Source organism: Parasteatoda tepidariorum, chromosome 10, assembly GCF_982258835.1.
Source record: "Parasteatoda tepidariorum strain Cologne lab strain chromosome 10, Ptep-v5.0, whole genome shotgun sequence".
Classification (NCBI taxonomy): domain Eukaryota; kingdom Metazoa; phylum Arthropoda; class Arachnida; order Araneae; family Theridiidae; genus Parasteatoda; species Parasteatoda tepidariorum.
The window spans coordinates 9334450-9352456 of NC_141764.1; the positions used below are offsets into that span (position 1 = coordinate 9334450).

The following is an 18007-nucleotide window of genomic DNA, read 5'->3' on the forward strand; positions in this document are numbered from 1 at the left end:
CACCCTCGATCCCTGCACAGAATGATCCAAGTGGTCACCCACCCACACACTGACCGCAACCAGTGATGGTAGCAGAAAGTCGCAGTTTTTTCAGGGCCAATGCAGCTAAGCACGCCTTGAAACATCCGAAGCACAGCCGAAGAAGCATCCAATTTTATATAGTACTGAATGTAAGCTTTCTAAAACCTAAAATAATATAGATACAATCATAAATATGAGATAACAAGTTCAGAACTAAATGTGTTCTAAAAAGTAAAATAATATACATTAAAAAGTACTCTATAGAGTATTAAATCAAATCAAATCTATCATGACTAGGACTGGGCGATATTAGAAATTATATATCGTGATGCATCGTCAGTTTTGCATCGCGATATAGCGATGTATCGCGATATAGTATTTTTGAATTTCATTTACTTGTAAGGCACAGAAAGTCAGATTTCTATCAAAACTTCATACTCAGATTGATTTAAATCAATTTATAAATTTGAAGATGTTTTGCTTAAGAAAGATATTAAATAAATTGACTACAAAGTACAAATCTTACTTAAAATATTTATTGAAATGTTTGTTTAGAAATTCATAATACGCGTAAAACAGAGTGTTAGAAACTTTTTTTAAAGCGTTTTATGCAAATTGATATTTTCTTGTACTATTATGCATAAATAATTACATAATTATTAAGTTCGATCGTAATGTTCAATTTCTAAATGAAACGTTAAAATTTATTTGTATGTTTAAAACAAAGTGCTAAATAAATTTTAGAAAAAAAAAACGCTTTTAAAACACTATTTTTTATTATTATCATTTCAGTTATTATAGTTCTATTATAGTTCATTTACGTCACACTAGAGCTGCACAATGGGCTATTGGCGACGGTCTGGGAAACATCCCTGAGGATGATCCGAAGACATGCCATCACAATTTTGATCCTCTGCAGATGGGATGGCACCCCGCTTCGGTAGCTCGACGACCTGCTCGCGAAGTCGAGCACTTTACGGTAGAACAGTTTAACGAGGTCCAATGCCGCACACCTTCGGTCCCTACGCAGACTGATCCAAGTGGTCACTCACCCGCACACTGACCGCAGCCAGTGATGCTTGACATCGGTGATCTGCAGGGAACCGTGTCTTAACGATCAGATAAATAATTAAATAAAATTAAATAATGACTATTATTGTCTAAATACAACAATGATAATTTAATTTTTAAGAGTAATACAAGAACAAGTATGCATTAAATAGAAAAGAATTGCTTTATTAAATTGTGATTTTTCTGAAAAAATCGAGATAGCAATTACTATCTTGAATTTTTTGAGAATTGCTATCACGAACCTTATGGTTCGAAATGTCGGGAGTATGCGTTATAATCTAAATAAACTTGGCATACAATTTAGAGTTCCATTGTTTTTCAACAACGAATCCTTAAAATTTTAACCGGTTAACGCCCATCGTCATATATTTAGGACTGTTCCTTTTTTCGAAAACTTTCATAGTGATAGGACATTTTTTCAGCAATATCATTTATCTGGGGGAAATAAAAGATTCTCAGATACTATAATTTATGGATGATTTAATTATCTCTGACTAGATCAGAATTGTAAGGAGCAAGTACTTTTTGATCTATCAACAACCTAACAGTATAAAAACCAATTAATTTCAATAATATATTATACCACCTTTTCCATAAAACCACTTTTTGTATCATTTCAATACATAAAGTCGGAACAAAACGGGTTAAACCTATCTGATTCTAAATAAGACAAATGTTTGAAATAAATATTTTGAGTCTACCACTTTTTCAGGTAGAAAGAATTTTAATAAAATGGGAAATAAAGTTTAACGGAGGGTGACTGGTAACTGATCTGTGACTTATATGTTCGTGGCAAGCGTAACATTAAAAGTTATGAGACACTTTAAAACTTTAGAACAATTATTTCCACTAATTTAAAACTAACATATCTGGAATGAATCTTTTAAAAAAAGAAACGAGAGATAATAAATGTGCTTCTTAATTTGTATTTGCTTTATAGTCAACATGCAGGAGCAAGGTAGTTTTGCTTACATAATTATATTAACAATATAACTACTTATATTTGGATCAACTGTATACGTACAATGTCTTTTAAGTCCCAATGTTTTTTAAGATAAAGTCTTAGGCAACAGAAAGGTATGACTTCTTAGTATACACAAATCCATCTAACCAATTTTACCATATAAGTGTGTGGGAATAAATTGATTAAAGTTTAGAACCTTATTTTTACTAGATTTTCTATTAAATGTGTCTTTCGTAAACAGGTTTCACTTCATTGTGGTCTGATCGGACTACCTATAAGAAACCGTGTAAGTTATAGGAATCGTTTGTTTAACCCGTTTTGTTCCGACTTTAAATATTAAAATGATACAAAAAGTAGTTTTATGGAAAAGGTGGTATAATATATTATCGAAATTAATTGTTATTTCTACTGTTACGGCATTCAAAAAGTCTTTGATAGATCAAAAAGTTAATTTCAAAACGTACTTGCTCCTTATAATTCTAGATCTAGTCAGAGCTAACTAAATCATTCATAAATTATAGTATCTAAGAATATTTTATTTCACCCAGATAAATGATAATGCTGAAAAAATATCCCATCACAAGGAATGTTTTTGAAAAAAGGAACTGTCCTCAATATATGACGCTGTGCGATAACCGGTTGATAAAAAAAAAAGGAATGCAAAGGATTTATCAAGTAAGTATTTTTTTATGTTAGCTAACACTAAAAATTAAAAAAAAAAAAAAAAAATGAATGATCGTGTTATAATTAGAGATAAAAATTATAGATTTTATGTAACTAATATACAGTTGCACAAAATTGTATAGTTAACGTGGTAGTAAAATTTTTATTTTCATTACTTGATTATTATTTTAATATATTTGATTTTAAATGAGTTTTAGTTCTGTTTCACTTGAAAAGTTTAAACATACATATAGGCAAAAAGCTACTTATTTAGTTGCGTTTAAAGTCTTGGCTGAATGACAACCTGTTCATACCTGTCAACTCTTTCAGATTTTATTTTTACAATTAATCTGGTAGCCAATTTTATGCGTTCTAACTCGATTATTGCTTTAATAAATTTATTTTATTTTATAATTATTGTTGAACAGCCTGCCTAAAGTTTTGGGTTTACGACTACTAATTTGAAAATTATACAGCGGCCTAGGCCAATAGGCCCATACGCCAAGTACAATGGATCATTAAAAAGGTCAACAGACCCTTATATAAATAAAATACAAATATTATATATATACGTAAAATACAAAACTTATTAACCTTCATATAAATAAAATACAAATTTTATTAACCTTTATATAAATAAAATACAAAACTTATTAACCTTTATATAAATAAAATACAAAAATTATATATATATGTAGGATAAAGGGGGTGAAGCGAGGGTTTCTCAAAAATAAAGAAGCTGTGCTAAACTTAATAAAAATATATATTAACAATAATAGGCAAGTAAGCTACAATTTCCACTGGCATCCTCCTCGAGCCAGTCATTCTAACAATAATGGTGTACTTGTAAAAGAACAAAAGAATGTAGACGTATGTCTATTAATGTCCTTGGTTTCAATCACGTGATAGGATGAATGCTTCGTAGATTGGATCTGTATTCCACACGGCCGTCCTGCTCTTCACCGACCGCGGTGACCACCTTCTCACCAATAGACATGTTTGTTCCAAAGACATTTTCTGAAAATACACAAGAAAAAAAAGAACAGTACAAAAGCAAATATTTCAAAACAATTGGCTATAAGAAACAAAAAAAAATTATTAGTTTTTTTTTTTTTTCAGTCCATATGGTTCCTCAATTTCCCCAGATCTTCATATGGTCTGCAGCAGTAGAAGTCATATTAGGACCATCGTGAGTTCCAAGTTTTCTGACATTGTATCTATCGTTGTTGTTCACCTTAGTAACTTCATAAGGTCCGTAGAATTTTGGTCTCAACTTGAGTCCTGTACCGAACTGCGTTCGTTGAATGGCAACGACATCCCCTTTCTCATACTTGTGAGCTTTCTTCCGCTTTTTGTCATATGTTCGCTTGTTTTCTTCTTGAATCTTATAAATGTTGACTTTAGCGTTGTCACGAATCTCTTGTCTGTTACACATTATGGTGTTTTCATGTTCTTCCTTCAATATTTCCAAAAGCTTGTCATCTTGTTTTTGTTTCATTTTAATGCCAGTGAGCAGTTCAAATGGCGAGTATTTGGTACTTCTAGATGTAGTAGAGTTTAATGTTCTTTGTACTAATGGTACGTATTTATACCATTTCTCTGGATCGTTTATGGATAGTTTTGCTAAAATGGGAATAAGTGTCTCGTGAATTCTTTCAATCATTCCGTTTCCTCGTGGGATTCCAGTTGTGATGGTAAGATGAGTAATGTCTTCATTTGCACAATAGTCGCTAAATTCTTTAGAAGTAAACGCGGCACCTTTATCGCTAATCAGTCTATTAGGATTTCCAAAATTTGTTTGTTGTAGGTTTAATTTCTGAATGGCATCGAATGATGATGTAGATTTTACAGGATAGAGCCATACGTATTTTGTGAATGCATCTACCACAGAAAAAATATGGTTGTAGTTTTTATTGGTGGATGGCATTGGACCAATAAAGTCAATGTGATATGTGTCTAATGGAGTTTCACCTTTTGGAATTGGGTTTAATAAACCCTCTGCTTTTCCCTTTTTCCTGTTTACTAAAATACACTTAACACAACTGTTAATTACATTTTCTACGCACTGTCTGATGTTTGGGAAAAAATATTTATCTTTAACAAGATTTTCTGTTTTGTTTACCCCATAATGACCTAATTCATGAGCATTTTTTACAATTTCTATTTGCATGGTCTTAGGGACCACTAATAAATCTCTATCGTTAACAATTTTGTAAAGAATATCATTTTTCACAAAGTAATTATCCTTTTTACCACAGTTAATTAATTCCTTAATTGTTGATATAAATTCGTCCTCTTTTTGGGCTGTTGAAATTTTAGGTGTTATTTCAGGGGTTTCAATAATCATTATTGGATAACGGCTTAAGGCATTGAGGCACGTGGGGTACAACGTGCCTAAAAAGAAGAAAATACGTTTTAAATAAAATAATGTATAATCACCAGCTAGCCATAATATTTAAGCTTAATTTAATATTTAAAGAAGGTTACATAATAATTAGTTAATTAATAATAAATACAAAAATGGTAGAGTACGGCACATTGCCAGCGACATTCACTAAGCCATATGTAAAGCAGACTGCGAGGGAAGAAATGTTTTTTTCCCTGCATACCAGGGTTGCCACAGTCAAGTCCTCCGCCAAATGGCGGTCTTATCTTAAGCGTTACTGCCCATTTGGCGGTGCCGCCGCACACTCCCCCTGCAGTGTCAGCGAAAGGTGACGTAACGTCGGGGGGTTTGCACCACCCGACCACAACGGGTTGTTTGTTTGTCCATTTTAGCACTGGAACTTGTTAAAACTTTAGGTGTTTCAGCCAAAAATGCTGGTTTGAGCCTGTCAATCGAGATTGTCTGTCTTTTCCCTTTAACCTGAAGCTCAAAAGTTTTTTCATGTCGTTTAAGAACTTCGAACGGTCCGTCATATGGCGCTTGGAGGGGTTTCCTGACCCCGTCATGACGCACAAACACATGAGACGTTACTCTGAGTCCTGGGTGAATAAACGTTGTTCGCTGACCATGACTGGAAGTTGGTACCGGGCGTACGCTGGCAAAGTGTCGTCTGAGATCCTCCAGGAGTTGCTTGGGCGAAGGCTCTGCAGGAGTGGGATCAAAGAATTCACCTGGAAGGCGTATGCTCTTTCCATAGACGAGCTCAGCAGTTGTCGCTTCAATGTCCTCCTTGAACACCGAGCGAAAACCCAGTAATATTGTTGGAAGGGCGGATGCCCATTGGTCAGTGTCGTAGGCTTTTAAGCTTGCTTTTAACGGACGATGAAATCCTTCAATAAGTCCATTGGATTGTGGGTGGTAGGGAGAAGTTCGAATTTTCTTTATTCCCAACAGCTGTGAAAGTTCACGAAACAGTCCGCTTTCGAATTGCCGCCCTTGGTCTGTTGTAATAACAGTTGGACATCCAAATCTCGTTATCCATTGGTTATAAAAAGTCTGCGCTATGGTATTAGCTGTTATATCTGGTATGGGTACCGCCTCAGGCCATCTTGTATATCGATCTATCATTGTTAAACAATAGTAATTACCCTGAGAAGGAGGAAGAGGGCCAACGAGGTCGAGATGGACGTGATCGAACCTCTGCGACTGGTCTGAAAATTTCCCTAACGGTGTTTTAGTGTGTCGCGTTGTCTTGGACTTTTGGCAAGGAATACATTGCCGAGCCCAGTTCACGCAATCTTTTCGGATGGAAGGCCAAACAAACCGAGAACATATTAGATTAGAAGTCGCACGAATTCCGGGATGAGACAAATTATGCAGAGAAACAAATATTTTCTCGCGAAAAGGTTGTGATATAAAAGGACGCGCTGTACCTGTTGATAAGTCGCAGTAAATAGGTAAATCACAATGTGGTAAGGTAATTTTTTTCAATTGCAAAACTTCGGAATTTTCCAGTAAATTTTTCAATTCCGAATCGGTTTGCTGCGCTTTAGCGAGACCTTCGTAATCTACAGAGCTGGGCATGCTTATACTCTCGATTCGCGAAAGCACATCAGCGGCAATATTCTCGGATCCTTTTATGTGGCGTATATCAGATGTGAACTGAGATATGAAATCTAATTGTCTAGATTGTCGTGGTGAATATTTATCCTGGCGCTGACGGAGTGCGAATGTCAATGGTTTATGATCGGTTAGCAATGAAAAATTCCGTGCTTCTAACATATGTCTAAAGTGCTTAATCGCCGCGTATGCGGCCAATAGCTCTCGGTCATAGGCGCTGTAATTTCTTTCTGTTTGCGAAAGTTTTCTAGAAAAAAATGCGAGGGGTTGTAAATTTTCGTTAACTAGTTGCGACAGTGCCCCGCCTATTGCAAAATCTGACGCGTCAACTTGTAAAATTAATGGCGCGTCTTTCGTTGGGTGAGCTAAAAGAACTGCGTTCGCAACTAATATTTTGCAATTTTTAAATTCGTCTTGCGCCGCTGTTGACAAAACAAGCTTCGTTTTATCGTTTTTCTTTGCTCCCTTTAAGTAAGATGTTAAATGTACCTGATTTTGGGCTACATTAGGTAAAAATCTGCGGTAAAAATTTAAAAAACCTAGAAACCTCTGAAGATCTTTAATTGTTTTCGGAAGTGGAAAATTAAGGATCGGCTCTACTTTGTTCGGTAGGGGTTTAGTTCCATTTTCATTAATTAAGTGTCCTAAAAAAGAGATTTCGGTAACGCCAAAAACACATTTAGCAACATTTATTGTTAGACCATACGAATTTAATCTTTCAAAAACAATACGTAAGTGAGCTTTATGCTCGTCATCTGTTACACTAAATATCAAAATATCGTCCAGGTACACGTAACAAAATTTTAAGTCGCCTAAAACCTCATTCATAAACCTTTGGAAGGTTTGTGCAGCACCACAAAGGCCAAAATTTAAAAACGGAAATTCGAAAAGACCGAATGGTGTGCAGACCGCAGTTTTCGGAATATGGTCTGGGTGTACCGGAATGTGATGATAAGCACGAACGATATCGATTTTTGAATAAATTTTCCTTCCGCTCAGCGTATTATTAAAATCTTGCAAATGAGGGATAGGATAACGATCCGGCTCTGTACGAGCATTTAATTGACGATAATCGCCTACTGGGCGTATGTCACCAGAGCTTTTTGAAACGACATGAAGAGGTGATGACCACGCCGATTTTGATGGTCGGCAAATACCCTGCTCAATCATGAATTGAAATTCCTTTTTTACCTCTTCGTATAATTTAGGGCTTAATCGTCGTGGTTTGCTGTGTACGGGAGGTCCATTCGTCTCAATATAGTGGACCGTGCTATGCTTAATATTACTTAAATTAGCTTTCACTTTTAATAGGTCCGGAAATTCTTTAAGGATATTGAGATATGGTGAATCCTCAGCAATAAGCTTTACCGAATAGTAATTGACACGATTAGAAATTGAACCAGTGCTGGATAATTTTGTAACATTATCAATAAGTCTGCCGCGTTTCAAATCGATTAAAAGATCGAAATTTCTTAAAAAGTCTGCTCCTATAATGGGCACCGGTACATCAGCGATTAGAAATTTCCAAGAAAAATGTCGCCTAAGTCCTAAATTTACATGCAATAATTTTGTGCCATAAGTAAAAATTTTAGAGTTATTCGCTGCAAATAATTGTAAGGAGTCAGGTTTCATATTTTTAGCTTTAGACGTTGGTGGTATGCATGAAACATCTGAACCCGAATCTATTAAGAATTTTAAATTTGATTTATTATCGAAAACATGTAAACGGCATGAGCGAGCGACTGTCAACAAGTCTTGATCGACAGTCGCTATTGTAAGTTTTCCTGATTCGTTGATTCTCGAGGAAAAGAGCAAGGTTCTCGACACTTTCGAGCATTGTTTTTAAATCGCGCATGGTAAAAACAATAACCAGTGGTTCGATTGCGAGATGTGCTACGGGAAAAACTGCGCTCCCTAGGGATAGGATTCCTGGAAAATGGATATCTTGTTTTTTCGCGAGATAGTCGCTCAACCTGTTTACTCAAAGCAGCGATTTCGCTACGTAATGCCCCAAGCTCTCCTAATGGAGAGGAAATATTGTTGGGGTTGGGGGGGTATGCAGGAGAAGATCGCTCCACAGCAAACACGTGATTATTTGGGGTTGTGCGCACTTCCGAAATTTTGTCGGCCATTTTCGCCAAATTATCGAGTGATTCGGAGCTGATAGATAATATCGCTTGCATTTCGGATGGCAATCTTTGCAGCCACAATGTTTTCAGAAATTCATCTGTAATACGGTTCCCTCCCAATTCTCTCATTTTTCGTAGCAGGTGAGACGGTTTGTCATCTCCTAAATGAAGTTCGGAAATTAGTCTGCGGATTTGTTCATGCTCTGAATCTGAAAATTCTGTTATTATTCTGGCTTTTAAGGCCGAGTACTTATCTAATGCGGGAGGGTTAAATAAAATGTCGGAAACAGCCGATAACGTTTCAGGATCAATCGAAGAGATGAGATGATTGTACTTAGTGATATCACTGGTAATTTTAGCGAGGGCGAAATTACTTTCTACTTGAATAAACCAAAGTTTAACATTATTTTTCCACAACGGCGGAATTTTAACCGCAACATGCGACACTTGAGACTCTGTAGTCGGTACGTTAGAGTCGGTATTTGTCTGGTCTTCCGATCCGGGCATTTTTTAATAAATATAAACATAAATTGATAATCGAAAACACTTAAATTATGCCTTACTGTCGAGTGAAATTTATAATGCTTTAAATAATATCATTGAATCATAATAGAAATTTAAAAGTAGCTTAATAATCCGTTGTCGGATTGAAACCAAACAGGTTAGGCGAAATTTTAATAATGCATAGATAACCAAAAATTAAAGCAATAAATATTAATAATAAAATAGAAATAGCATAACGCAATTACAGACCAATCGCAGATAGGAAAAAATAATCGATCACATACCTGTAAATTTCCGCAATGAAACGATAATCCTCGTGTGTATCCATGTGCACATAATTAGTAAATAGAAAGAAAATAAACAGAGGATAGCGATTAAATTTCATTATATAATGTATTTTTATAAAAATTAGGCATAGCTGTTGCGTTTAAAGAAAGATTATAACAGATCGAATAAAAAAATCAGAAGAAGCGAGAACAGAATTAAGGGTCACCAATGAGGCACGTGGGGTACAACGTGCCTAAAAAGAAGAAAATACGTTTTAAATAAAATAATGTATAATCACCAGCTAGCCATAATATTTAAGCTTAATTTAATATTTAAAGAAGGTTACATAATAATTAGTTAATTAATAATAAATACAAAAATGGTAGAGTACGGCACATTGCCAGCGACATTCACTAAGCCATATGTAAAGCAGACTGCGAGGGAAGAAATGTTTTTTTCCCTGCATACCAGGGTTGCCACAGTCAAGTCCTCCGCCAAATGGCGGTCTTATCTTAAGCGTTACTGCCCATTTGGCGGTGCCGCCGCAGCATCAACGTGACGCATGTGTGTCCCTGAGCGATGAATTATTTCGTATTCAAATTCTTCTAGAAATAATGCCCAACGAGCTATTTTAGGGGTAATTTCTTTTTTCTCCATAGTTTTTTGGAATGCCGAACAATCGGTAACAATTTTGAATTTTTGTCCTAATAAATAAATGCGAAATTTCTGTAAAGCTGTTATGATAGCTAAGACCTCTAACTCGTAACTGGAATATTTTTCTTCCTGTACTGAGGTTTTCCGACTCATGTAATGAACTGGGTGGAATTTTCCATCATCGCCCTCTTGCAATAGGATTGCTCCGTAACCAAGTTTAGATGCATCTGTATGCAATTCTGTTCTAGCACCCTGTCTAAACAAATTGAGAACTGGGTTTGTTGATAATTTTTCTTTCAATTTTTGAAAAGCGATTTTTTGTTCTGGTCCAAAAATAAAATTAGTGTCTTTACGCAATAAGTCGCTTAATGGTTTTGCAATATATGCATATCCTTGAATAAATTTACGGAAATAACTTGTAAGGCCTAAGAAACTCTGAATTTGCTTGATATTCTTAGGTTCAGGGAAATTTGTAACTGCTTTCGTTTTTTCCATTGAAGGTGTAATAGTACCGTTTTCGATTATGTGTCCCAAAAAATTAACTTTAGTTTTTAGAAATTGACATTTTTCGAAATTTATCTCCAAGCCATATTCTGAGGCTATCTTAAAGATTTTTGTTAAACGCTCTAGACCTTCAATTTCATCCTTCGCTATTACGTCTATATCGTCCATGTATATTACCATAATGCCTTCATTAATTAGATCTCTGAATATGTGATTAATAAATCGTTGAAATTCGGCAGGGCTATTAGCTAAACCGAAGGGCACTTTGGTAAATTCATACTGACCATTGGTGGTGACAAATGATGTGTATTTTTGACTATCTTCATTTATTTGTAAGTGAAAAAATGCGTTTTTAAGATCCAGTAGAGAATGAATTTTTGCCTCGCTTATACTATCTAAAATATCATCTAAGACAGGAAGGGGGAATCTGTCCTTAATTGTCTTTTTGTTTAACTTACGATAATCCACGCAAAGACGCATAGTACCATTTTTCTTCTTACACAAAACAATAGGGGAAGCAAAATCTGAATTACTAGGTTTAATAATACCTTTTGATAACCATTCCTTTATTTGGGAATCAACTATTTGTTTTTCAACATATGGTAATCGACGAGGTTTACAGTAAATTGGTGTATCGTCTGTTAAAATTATATTCATTTCTAAATTACTTGTTTTCACTTTGTGAGGCTTATAGTTTTGGATAAGATTAAATACACCCTGTTTAACATGCTCATTTTTGATATGATTTAAGTGCATAGTATTTATATCATTTATATTCAATTGAAAACAATTAAAAATATCATCATGAAATTCAAATAAAAAGTTGTTATCATCATGCAAAGTATCACATAATAAGGAATTATCAAAAGACAAGGAATCATTTAAACACAGATCGTTTTTCTTGTTTAAAAGTAAACATTGAGATTGAGAATTTTCCTTTTGCAATAAATCTCCTGCATAAGCATTTTGATCATTTATTTTTTTATTCGAAGTGTTCGAAGTTGTTTTGAATTTAACATCTGGCGAATCTGAAATTTGACACTCGAAAAGAAGAGCTTTTACTTGAGGAATTATGACGCAATTCATACTAAGTTTATCGGTTACTGCGAACGGGATGCATAATTCACGTTTAATGATGTTTTGACTTGGGAGTGAAATTGTAAGAGAATAAGTTTTCGCTTTAATTATCTCTCCAAAACAACTTTTTAATTCAATTGAACTTTCTGGGATACGATCTTTCAAATTTACATATTTGCTATTTATAACACAAATGCGTGAACCCGAATCTACTAAACAGTTAATTTTTCGTTCATTAACGTTTAATTCAATAAATTCCAAATTATTTACACATTGTTCATTGATTGAGTTTTTACTTTCGATTTGATTAATCTGATTTGGATTAATTTGTGAAGGATTAGTTTGGTTTTGAGTTTCTTTAAACTTCCTGTCGCAGTTTTTTGCGAAATGTGAATTCGCACCGCAAATGTAGCAGTTTCTAGTGTCTGGCAATTTATCTGTTCGTTTAAAAGTGTTTGCCCTATATCTTTCTTGATGAGTGTTTTTAGGAGAATGAAAAGTGCTCCTATATCGATGTTGATTTTCTGTGTGGTTGAATGTTGACTGCTGTTCATTTTGCGATTTTCTTTTTGCCGTAAAGTAAATATCGCATTCTTGTGCTAATTCGAGAGGCTTGAACCAACCATTAGCCTGTCTTACGCCAATATGGGCGGATGTGTCTCTGTCTAGTGTTTCATATATTTTATCCGAAATGATTAAATCACATAATGTTTTAAAGTCATTTACTTCTCTCAGACGTAAATAATACTCAAAAGTTGAACGAATTCGTGTTGCAAATTGAATGTGTGATTCATCAAAATTTTTTCTTTGGTGGCGAAAATTAAATAGACACTGTTGAGGGGTTATTTGGTTTTCTCTTAGAATTAATGATTTAAGTTTTTCGTAATTTTTTAATTCCTCTTCTTCAATGTATAACAAGATGCTGTTTGCTTTTTCACCTAGCATATTAATTAAGATTTCAGCTTTAAGCCTCTCATTTATGTTTTTCGTATTAAAAGCTCTTTCCAACGATGAAAAAAATTGAATAAAGTTTTCAGGTTTCGATGGAACTGGAAGAGATAGAGTTTTAATGCTATGAATTAGATTCTCAATGTTTGTTTGAGGTGTATCATTTATTGTTTTGGGAGGGTCAATTTCAAATGCTTTGTTTTTCGCCTCTAATAAAAGCATTTCTTTCTCGAGTCTTTCTAATTTTAGTTTTTCTAACTCAATCTGAATTTCGCTTTGTTTTAGTTCCCTGTCTGCTATTTTTACTCTTTCTTCTACGGCGTTAGTTATCAAATTTTTGACAAATTCAGAATCATTCTTAAATATTTCGGAACATTCAATTTTTTCTTTTAATTTAACGATATTATCGCTGCTGTCTGCGATGCCTCCTATTTCCTCTAATACTTTTACTAGGTCTTCTTTCTTTGAATTTTTATACATTTTTAAAATTGAAAATTTCCTACCTTGTTTGAAGAGACTCTCAGTGTCCAATGGTAATCCAATGTTTCGTTGATTCAAACCAGATTCGTATCCCTTTTCGTATCCAAGGATTTCACACTGCACTTCCACGGAAAAGATGACTGCACTTCTGCTTCACAAAATAATCCAATAATTTCAGGATGATTCGAAAGTTTCATGAAAGTTTCTGGGTCAATTCTGTCCTTCGCGACAGATCCGGTTATTGCTCAAATCGCGATCCACATTCCCGTGGACGAGCCCCCATTTGTAGGATAAAGGGGGTGAAGCGAGGGTTTCTCAAAAATAAAGAAGCTGTGCTAAACTTAATAAAAATATATATTAACAATAATAGGCAAGTAAGCTACAATTTCCACTGGCATCCTCCTCGAGCCAGTCATTCTAACAATAATGGTGTACTTGTAAAAGAACAAAAGAATGTAGACGTATGTCTATTAATGTCCTTGGTTTCAATCACGTGATAGGATGAATGCTTCGTAGATTGGATCTGTATTCCACATATATATAAAATACAATCGACTACTAATGTTCAACTTCGTAACCTTGTAATTTTGAATTCAATCCAGAAGGCAAGGGAACTCCTTGATCAAGTATTGAGAGAAATTTGCCTTCGTGGAGGACTTTTTGACGGAAATAACCCGCATTTGTGTTACATGGAGAGGAAAACTTCGAAAACCTACCGCGGTTAGCTTGATAGCAAGGGGACTCAAACCCAGGATCCGTTGATCAGCTCTGTGGTCGGTGCAAGCCAGATGCGGAATTCGTATCGACCAGCGATCGCTGACATTCGAACTAGGTTCATCTTATTGGAAGGTAAACGCTCTATCCCCTGAGCTATCACGGCTCAATAGATCTGATTTAAAATGATTATGTCCACCGTTACGTTAAAATAATTTAACACATATGAAAGATTTTCTTCACACAGCGATGCCGAATTTCTCCGCCTTGTAAAAAAAGAGTTTTAGTGATAACGAAATTTAAATTATTCTTAGTTAAGTATTTTTCATTTTAAGTAATTTTTTCATTACTATATAAAAAAAAAATTGAAAGTTTTATAAGAAATACAACTTGACCTCGTGGTGACACTTTTGTTTAGAATTCGACTTGCCTGTACCAGCAAGCCTGCTTCGTGAAAGTATCTTAAGATGCAGGGAGCGTTTCTTGTACTTTAGTGGCCCAATATGTGGCTAAGAATATGTATTCAGCCACACACACGTCACAGTCCGTTTATAGGTTGGGCCTATTCATACCTACATTAATCCATCCACAGATCGCAATTTGGATCTGAACCAGAGAACGATCAATCTGCAATTCTGTATACACAAAGGTATTGATTTGTTGTAGAAACTTGGAGGACTTTGATACCTGACAGATTTAACGCACACCATTCGGGCGGCAGGGATCGAACTCACGACCTCTTGAACATGAGTCCAACGATCTATCAACTAGGCTATTCTGCCACTGTGACACTTTTAAAGATTGGGTGCAATTATCATTACTCCACAAGTTTATTTTTTAATTCTCTACCAATTTATTAAACAGTTTGTAGAAAGCGGAGCAATTGGCATCCCTGGACTTTTATCCTGCCGTGCTCCGATAAGTAGGTTAAATATAAACGCCTGCTTGTAACGTCAATAGGAATTACATTTTAGTATCACTACGGGAAAAGCTTCTTTAAAGAGAGTAAAAGTTAAGAGGTATGTATGTTTACAATGACATTTTCCACAGGGGAAAATCGTTTTCGGAAAGATTATAAGTTTGAAAGTATGGTATATACCAGAGGTCGCCAAAGTGGTCTATTTAGACCCCCAGCAGGTGTCTATTTAACAAAAGCGGGGGTCGAAGAAAAACAGTTCTTAATAGGAAATCACACATACCTCATTGAGTATGTAAAATTTATGAATTTTTTTATAATTGACTTAATATCAGTTTATTTATAGAACATAAATTAATAAACGTACATTCATTCGGGAGGGGCCTCCCTGGCCGAGCGGTATCGCCGGTCCAAACGCTCTGTTAAGCGTGGAGGTAGCGGGTTCGAATCCCGCCGTTACCCTGGATGTATTCTTTGTGATGTCTTTCTCTGAATTGTTCTATCTGTATTTTCTACTTGACAATGACTTATAAGCCTATATATTGAGCACACAAGTCAGCAAATGTATGTAATTTCAATAAATTCATTCGGGTGAAACAGGTATTTATGTACCAGCTCGCAGTGGCACGAACTCAGCACTTCTGGTTTATAAGTCATATGCATATGTGCGCTTGTCCAAATGTCACGTGTGACGAGCATTGACGTTACAAACGCAAATATCATGCGCAGTTTCAGCTATCTTTGCAAACTGTGTTAAATATTTGCAGTGTCATTTTAAAAACTTTTATAGTTATGAATAAGTAGTTATTGTTTCGATAAAACCATTCGCTTAGTTTAGATATCAATTTTAATTATCAATACATGTAAAAAAAAAGGTAAGCATTAATAATATGGATTAATACAGCTCGCGACAAAACTTTAGCACACTTTGTAATTTTTTTTAACGAAAATTACAAAATTTTTGAAAATATTATTATTTCAATCTGATGTGTGTCTTTAACTGTACTTAAGAATAACAATTTTGTATGAAATAAGTTTAATTTAATTTCCAGTTAGTTGTAAATAGCAATACAACAACGTTATTAATTAACAGAAAATTACTTTTATGGGGGTCGATGAAGATTTCAAAAAATTATATAGGGGTCGATGATCAAAAAAGTTTGACGACCCATGGTATATACTAGGGGTGCACAACCTTTTCGAGTGAAGGGTCGCATGCCCAATTATTTCGACAAACATATTGATAGCTATTGTAGGTAGTTCCAGGCACTAAATTCTTTTTGTCGGTTAACACGTTGAATGCCATGGGGGGTCACCAGTGATCGGCACTGAGTTTGTTCGTAGAGCCATGGTGGTCACCAGAAAGCGGCGTAGTCAAGATTATTAGAATCACATATTTCGAGTAAATTTTTTATTTTTTTATACTATTATCATTACTCAGGGGTGATTGTGAGCCCAAGTCAAAATTCCGGAAAATTTCTTGAGTAAAAAAAAAAAGTTTAAATCGAAAAACATTTAAACAAGTTTTTTTTCCCTTTTCTCAATATTTCTTAGTTTACTTAAAATATATTTAAAATTTTACACATACTTATACCATTTACACATACCTATGATGACCTGGAGAAGTAATTGAAATTTACAAATATGTCTTTCTTTCTTGAGTTTATTATAGTAACTATTTACTGATAAAAAATGAATATTAATCTTGAATATTAGCTGATAAAGTATCAGGCTTTCCCTTACAAACAAATAAAATAAACTGTGTTTTCAAGTTCTACCTTTGAAAATTTGATTTCCGGAAACTTTTGTGATCAATGATTTTCTTAAACGTTTGAACCTTCGATCTCCGGAAACTTCCGGATCACGGTTAGCGAAAAATCCGGAGCACAATCAGCCCTGATTACTAAAATGGTTTGAAGAAATTAATGCAATATAGAACACACAAAAATAGTTTTATTTATATACACAGAGATGCCAACTTGCTCCGGACAGCGAATAAATATTTTCAAGTTTATTAATTGTAATTTTTGGTTTAATAAATTCAGTTTAGTAGATTTTTATCCACTACTATTTCTAAACAATACGTAGGCTTATATAATTCATCATTTTTTTTCAGATATGTATTGTTAAACCTTTTAATAAAACTAGCGAAATCTGTCTAATATTATCATGTTTAGATTGTTTGTAGTTATTTACCGTTTGGCCAGACGGACAAGCCATGTAAAATTAACGTGGCATTCAACGTGTTAACTTTGTAATTTGTTTGCATAAAATTAAATACCTTTAAATGTTTGAAATTAGAAACTGCGAAATTAGCATTTAGTAGGGATTATACTTTAAAACATTTTTTAAAATTAATTATAAGAGGCAGGGGCTGAGAGAGGGAAGGAAAAGAAAGAGACAATGTAGGAACTGTTTTCCTTTATAACAAAAAAAAAAAAAAAAATATTAAGATATTTGTTTACAACTCTTCATGATGATTATTTTTTTAACGTGACACTTAACAATTAATTAAAATTTACATTACTTTAAGAAACTTATCTTGATTAAATTTTTTTACAGTTAAAATTTAATGATGTACAAATCATTTTCCAAGATATAATCATAAATTATATAAAATGGTCCACATAGGTAGAAAATTGTTTGGAATGGATCATATAACAACTTTTTTGAGCCATTGAATAAAAATTTAATGATTTTGTTTTAAGACTGCTCTGTAATTTTGTTCATGCCAAATTCATTCTGGAAAACAGTCTTTCGACAGAAGCTGTCGTTGTGGGTAGTATTAAATTTAGGGCAAATAATTTAATCAATTTTGGAATAAGTCCCAGATGGTGTTCTTCCTTACCTGATTTTTAAATCACATGAATACATATAACATAGCTGCTAACTCTACTGGATTTTGCTAGTTTCTCCAGGTCTACTGGTGTAATAAAAATTCTCCTGGTTTTGTACATTTTAGAAAATTCTCTAAAATATTTAATTGTATTTAATATTAATAATATTTAAATAAGTATTACTAATATATGATGAAGTGAGCCTCATTTACAAAAATAGTTTAAAAATAGTCAAAGATCAGTTTAAAACCT

General features: G+C 34.2%; 1 long non-coding RNA gene across 1 annotated transcript; it reads right to left on the bottom strand.

Annotated features, from left to right (window-relative positions):
* Positions 1-3464: 3464 nt before the first annotated feature.
* Positions 3465-14315, bottom strand: LOC147802139 (uncharacterized). Its single transcript, XR_015429997.1, has 2 exons — positions 13312-14315; positions 3465-3736 (listed from the first exon to the last, which is right to left on the bottom strand). It is a non-coding gene; the product is annotated as an uncharacterized LOC147802139 (long non-coding RNA).
* Between the last annotated feature and the right edge of the window lie 3692 nt (positions 14316-18007).